Source organism: Chionomys nivalis, chromosome 9 (genome assembly GCF_950005125.1).
Source record: "Chionomys nivalis chromosome 9, mChiNiv1.1, whole genome shotgun sequence".
Classification (NCBI taxonomy): Eukaryota; Metazoa; Chordata; class Mammalia; order Rodentia; family Cricetidae; genus Chionomys; species Chionomys nivalis.
The window spans coordinates 82,416,770-82,422,769 of record NC_080094.1 but is presented as its reverse complement, the minus strand read 5'-3'; the positions used below and the strand labels follow the sequence as shown (position 1 = coordinate 82,422,769).

The following is a 6,000-nucleotide window of genomic DNA, read 5'->3' as shown; positions in this document are numbered from 1 at the left end:
AAAACATGGAGAGGGGGGCAGAAAGCAGCACTAAATAAAGGTGAGCGAAGAACCCCGTCCCCCGCCCCTCCCCGGAGCTAGTGTGGGACTCCGCACGGCTAATAAAGTGGTTCAAGGGTAGTTATTTGCAAAGGGGGCGGGGTGGCCGGGGATTGCATGTTGCATTCGACTTGAGCTTGCATCTTCTCCTGTTGCCTGGACCACTCGCTCCCCCATTGCAGTGCTTCCTCCTCGCTTCTGTCTTCTTTCCACCCCCACCCCTGCAAACTGCTGTTGCACTGGTGGGAGTTGGGGCTGCTCGGGAGCCCCCTAGCAGCTCCCGACGGCGGGAGGGGACCGGGGCTCGGGCCTGGCCGGGCTGCGGCGCGGCGGCGGGCCGGGAGTTTGGCGGCCGCTCGGCCCCAGCGCCGCCGCCGCCGCCGCACCGGAGTTTGGCTGCTGCTGCCCTACTTCACTCTAGTTTAGTTTCACTCACTTTACATCCGGGTTTTTTCCCTAGGCAATGGGTGCCGCAGCACACCCCGTTCCTTAGGCAAAGTGAAATAAATTCGCCGCACCGACACGTCAAGTAGTCCGCCCGCCCGAGCGCCGCCGCGGGCCCCCGCCGCCGCCCCGTGCCCCCGTGGGGTCCCCCGCGCCTCCCGCCAGCCACGGGCTCACACGCAGGGGCGCGGGGCGGCCGGGGCCCGCCGCAGCCCAGCTCCGCCCGGCCCCCGCCCGCCTGCCCGTTCTCCCTCGTCCCCGCTTCCCCAGCCCCAGTCCCTCTCGCCCGGCTCTCGGGAGCGGCGGGGGCGCGCACGGCGGCGGCGGCGGGCCGGCGGGGCCGCGCGGCGGGCTCCCGCGCGGGCGAGTGTGTCTGGGCCTGGGCGGAGGGATCCCCGGGCTGAGGCGGCGGAGGTGCTGCGGCCCGGGGCCGGGTGGTGAATGGGCTGGTGGTGCTCGCTGCTGCTGCTGAGAGGAGGAGGAGGAGGATGAAGAGTTGGGCTTGTTTGTCTCCCACAGTTTCTCTCCTGCTGCTCTGATTCCTCCCTCCCCATTCCGGCCCGGGGCCTGTGTGTGTCTCTCCTGGAGGAGGAGGAGGCTCCAGTTCCTCCCCCCACCCCCTCCTCCCCACCCCCCCTTGCCTGGGGAAGAGGAGGAAAGAAACAGCCCAGAGAGAGAGAGAGAGAGAGAGAAAGAAGAGAGAGAGAGAGAGAGAGAGAGAGAGAGAGAGAGAGAGAGAGAGAGAGAGAGAGAGAGAGAGAGAGTGAGTGAGAGCGGAGAGGAGGAGGAGGAGGGAGAAGGGAACAACCTACCATCTTAACACACTAATATCTAAAAAGTGCGAGAGGCCCAGAGCAGCAGCAGAAGCAGCAGCAGCAGCTCCAGCCTCTTCCCTCCCTCCCCATGAAGAAGAGTTCCCTCCTCCTCCTCCTCCTGCTTCTCCTGCTCAGAGTTCCTGCCTCCAGCTGCCAGGGGGGACAGCCAGCCAGCAGCAGGAGGGTGCAGTATCCCAGCTTTTCCATTCTCTCTTTTCCTCACTCTCCTCTCTCTTTTTTTTTCTTGAGTAGCTCTATTTCCCTCCCCCCCCCTCTGTCTTGTCTCTGGTGTTTGTCTCTGGGAAGGAGCAGGGGCTGCTTGCTTGGAGTTTGTTGTGGGGGGAGGTAGGGGGAGGGGAGGGGTGTGTGGGAGGGAGGAGGGAAAGGGGGTGTTCTCGTCAGGACCCCTCAGTCAACTTGAGATTTCAGCAATAACTTCCCCTTCGGGGCGGCCCCCTGCGTGCCCTTTTCCTATTCCTCTCCCCCCCCAGGAAAAAAAAAAGACAATGGGAATACCTCGTCTCCCCCCTTCCTCCCCTCTGCCCTCCACCCCTCCCTAGGATAGATTGGAAGTAAGTTTATGAGCAGCCTCGGGAGCCTGGGCGCTGAGTGCAGGGCCGGAGCGGGTGACAGGGGCGGCGCGTCGGGGGTGGCGGCGAGGGGGCGACACAGCGTCCCGGCGGGGGGTCGAGCTGGGGGGGCGCGGGCCGAGCCTCCCCCCCGCGAGTGCCTGCGGCCGGGGGATGGCCGCCTGGGCCCCTTCCCCACCCCCACACCCCGGGATGCTGTCGGGGGGAAGTTTTTATTATGGTTATTTAATTTAAAATTTTTTTAATTTTTTTGGAAAACCATCTTGTTTGGTGACTGAAAGATCTGGTTTTTAAAAAAAAAGAAAAAGAAAAAGCTGCGGCTGCTGACGCTGCCGGGCCCGAGTGTGTGTGAGTGAGTGTGTGTTGGTGCATTTGTCTTGGGTGGCCGGAGCAGCGTTGGGGAAATTCCGCTTATTCTTCTTCTTCTGCAACTTGTTATTCCGAGGAGTCCGCCTGCACCCCTCACCCCGGGGCGGCCCTCCCGCCGTCGCCGCCGGCCCGCCGCCCCGGGACCCCGCGCGGGCCGGGGACTCACAGGCCCCTCAGAGAGGGGCCGCGGCCGCCCCTCCCCCCGGGCCGCGGGGGGAGGGGCGCGCGGAGTGGGACTCTTTCCGTTTGGTCCAGCCCCGCGGTGCACGCAGTTCCCAACACTTCTCGTCATCCTCTCTCTGCTCTCTTTATTCTGCTGAGCGGTGCTGTTAGGATTTCTTTCTCTCTTTTCCCCCCATACCTCCTCCTCTCTTGACCACGCTCGCTATGGTGGGTAGCTGCAAGGTGGCCCTGGCAGGGGAGGGGTTTGATGTGGACATTGGGGCACCGGGCGAGAAAGGTCTCCTTTCAACTTTGTCTTGTGGCTTGCACCCCGGGAGGAGGCCACATGCCGATTGTGGGGTGTAGATGTGCTGGGAGTGATTTCTAAGTAGTTTAGTTGTTGAGATAGGGTACGGCGGCTAATTGTAGGCAGGTTTTGTTTTCATGGGTGAATCCGGTGTCATCATATTCCGGTCATATGTTGAAATATTCTTTGTTTAGGTCTTGAAGTAGAGGATCTCCCTCTGCACGTCCACATTGTGTTGTTTTTGAATGATGTCTTCGGGAGTGTGGATTTCTAGAATCTCAAATGTGATTTTTAAGGTTTCGGCATGTGTGGGCCTCAGCACTGGCCTTGACAGTGAACTTTGTGGCTTTTTTTTTTTTTTTTTAACTTCTAAGATTTTACTCCATAGCTGGGATGCTAGTTATGCTTGATGGTAGTATCAGGAATGTAGAGTCTTGAGCTGAGGAAGTTAGAGAGGGAAGGGCATTTATTTATTAATAATTGATAGCTCAATGTTAGAATCAGATTCATTTGCACTGGTTGAAGGTTTTTTCCTCCCTTTTTCCTTTAAAGCAGTTGTGCACTCTAGGAAGGAAGCCTTTTGGCAGACACTCTTTATGGTGGCTTTTTGGGGGCATGAAAGGGGGTATCGCCTTTTACAGAGATCTCTTCAGCATCATTTGTAGATTTATCGAGGGCCTCTTCGGGGGGGGGGCTCAAATTGAGGCTAAGAAGTATAAGGCTACTTTTTGTTCCTTGTTTACATTTCATGTCTCACATTGGGGCAGTGGAAATAAATAGGTCAGCCCCCTCCCCCTTTTCAAAGTTTTACCATCTACTTGGTTTACAGCCTTGTAGGAAAGCCTTACTGAGATTTTCCTGGGAATACTGTTACTCATTTTAATTTCGGTAAGTTCCTTTCTATTTTCTTCTCTCTTCACTTGTGTATCTGTTGTGAGCTTAACTCTAGCTTACTGAGGGCCATTTTACATGTCTTAGAGTACATTAAAAAAAAATTCAGGACATGTTTTGGTGGCAGAGAAGAATTTTGAGTGTAGTAATGTACATGTTTATTAAATTTTAAGTACTCAACTCCTCAGTATGTGTACTGCCATCCTTAACGTGAAGACTCTGGGAATAGTGCAGGACATTTTGAAAGCACAAGCCTCTGACTGACTAGCTACCCTGGGGGCTTTGAGACTTCCGATGTCGGACACAACAATGTGCACCTTTTGACCGGCGTTATGTGCTTGCCTGTTCTGAAAATCTTTCTCTTTTCTTTTTTCTTAAGTGCTATTGAAGACATTTTCAACTTGAGATTTTAGTTGGCTTCACATTATTAAAGTGCTCAGACTTCGGACTCAGGCAAATCCGTATAGAGCTGGGAGAATAACACACCGAAAAGACACCTGCTGGGGCCATACTTTATTTTACAGGGATGTAAGTCATGGATGGACCGCTATTTATTTCCTTTGGCTTTCATTGGCCAACGCTTGTTCCTGTTCCGTTTTCTGGAAGGAGCTGCTTTAGAAACATCCTTGTGTTTACACGAAGATTTCTGGTGCTATCCAGTAGGAGGCGCTACAAAAGTCAAAGGCAATCTCTAATTTTAAGGGTCTTGCTACTTACTGAAACTCCCTTAGCTCATGAACAACAGGAGTAAAAGTCTGTTCTAAAATACTATTAATAAATAGCCTTTGTTATTTGAAGTTGGCTTTTTACCTGCCTATTATACTATGCAGAATAAGTTTATTATTGTGGACGCTGGGGTTAAGAGTAGGGTGCTGTTAGGATTATTTTCTTTCAAAGGGGAGTTTTGGTATTTATATGTGGAGTGTAAAACATAATTTTAAAAAAATCCTTTCAAGTTGCAGTAAGCAGAAATAAGTGGCATGATGTAGGTCTTTAGGTCTTATAAGTATGATATTAGTATAAATAGGATATACAGTCATTTTTGGAAAAAAATGGATATTTTGTGGGGGAAGAATAATTTTTCTTGGGTTTTTTCTTCCCTCTCCCTGAATCTATGGACAGTGATTCTAATCTAGATGCCTTCTTAGACATTCAACTTTATAGATACAGTTGCTGTATATAATATAAATATATATATTTTGGTGGTTTGTTTGTTTGTTGTTTTTGTTTTTTGAGACAGGGTTTCTCTGTAGCCTGTCCTGGAATTCACTCTGTAGACCAGGCTGGCCTCGAACTCACAGAGATCCTCCTGTCTCTGCCTCTCGAATGCTGGGGATTAAAGGCGTGCCACCACCGCCTGCTACAGTTGCTATATTTAAGTTGGCCTTCAAAGACTGATTTTTTTTTTTAAACTATATGTGAAGTTAAGTGGCATGCTCTGTAATTCCAGTACTTGGCCTGTAATCCTAGTAGGTTTTTAAGCGGGCACTTTGAAATCAATGGCAGCCTGGCCTATATTATAAGACTTTGTCTCAAGAAAAATAAACTTGAAGAAAAGTCACACCTGTGGGAGTATTTCTTTGTTGGCCTGTCTATTAGTAACTTTTAACAATGCCTGCAGAAGGATAAAAGTAGCTACTTGAACATTTTTCTGGCATTCACAGTACGTGGTTGTTTGAAATTCTTTTTTTTTTTTTTGATTTTTCGAGACAGGGTTTCTCTGTGGTTTTGGAGCCTGTCCTGGAACTAGCTCTTGTAGACCAGGCTGGTCTCGAACTCACAGAGATTCACCTGCCTCTGCCTCCCAAGTGCTGGGATTAAAGGCGTGCGCCACCACCGCCCGGCCTTGTTTGAAATTCTTAGTGTTACATGAATTGAGTCAAAATAAGCTGCTGTGATTGCTTGTAAAGTTTTGTATCAAAGTTTTGAAACTTAGAAACACATAGAAAATTTGATGGACCTGCTTTCAGTTTTGTACGTGTACTATTGTATTTTTTTTCAGCAAGATCAAATTAAATAGTACATGTGAAAGTTCTTTGTAAATTGTCAGAAGCCATGTAGACATTGTTGATGAGCTAGATAACAGATTCAGATACAAGCAAAATTCTGCTTTAAGATGCTAAGTTCTTCCGTATCAGTTAGGAAATTAATGCATTAAAAGTACATGCTAGGTATTATGGATTTTGTTTTTAAAATATTGCCCTGTTGGCCGAGTGGTGGTGGTGCACGCCTTTAATCCCAGCACTCGGGAGGCAGAGACGGCCGATCTCTGTGAGTTCAAGGCCAGCCTGGTCTACAGAGTGAGTCCCAGAACAGAAACCCTGTCTTGAAAACCCAAAACATAAGAAAAAAAGAAAGAAAGAAAGAAAAAAATGCAGCTTAG

The 6,000-nt window shown here is 50.6% G+C and overlaps 1 protein-coding gene across 14 annotated transcripts in view; it reads left to right on the top strand.

The window, feature by feature from the left end:
* Positions 1 to 1,244: 1,244 nt before the first annotated feature.
* Phf21a (PHD finger protein 21A) overlaps positions 1,245 to 6,000 on the top strand; it is a 158,671-nt gene continuing 153,915 nt past the window's right edge. For 4 of the 14 annotated variants that reach the window (XM_057780282.1, XM_057780280.1, XM_057780285.1 and 1 more), the window contains exons 1-2: positions 2,663 to 3,614; positions 3,997 to 4,145. The gene's annotated coding sequence lies outside the window, so the exon portion shown is untranslated. The other 10 variants (XM_057780283.1, XM_057780279.1, XM_057780272.1 and 7 more) reach the window with 7 other exon arrangements.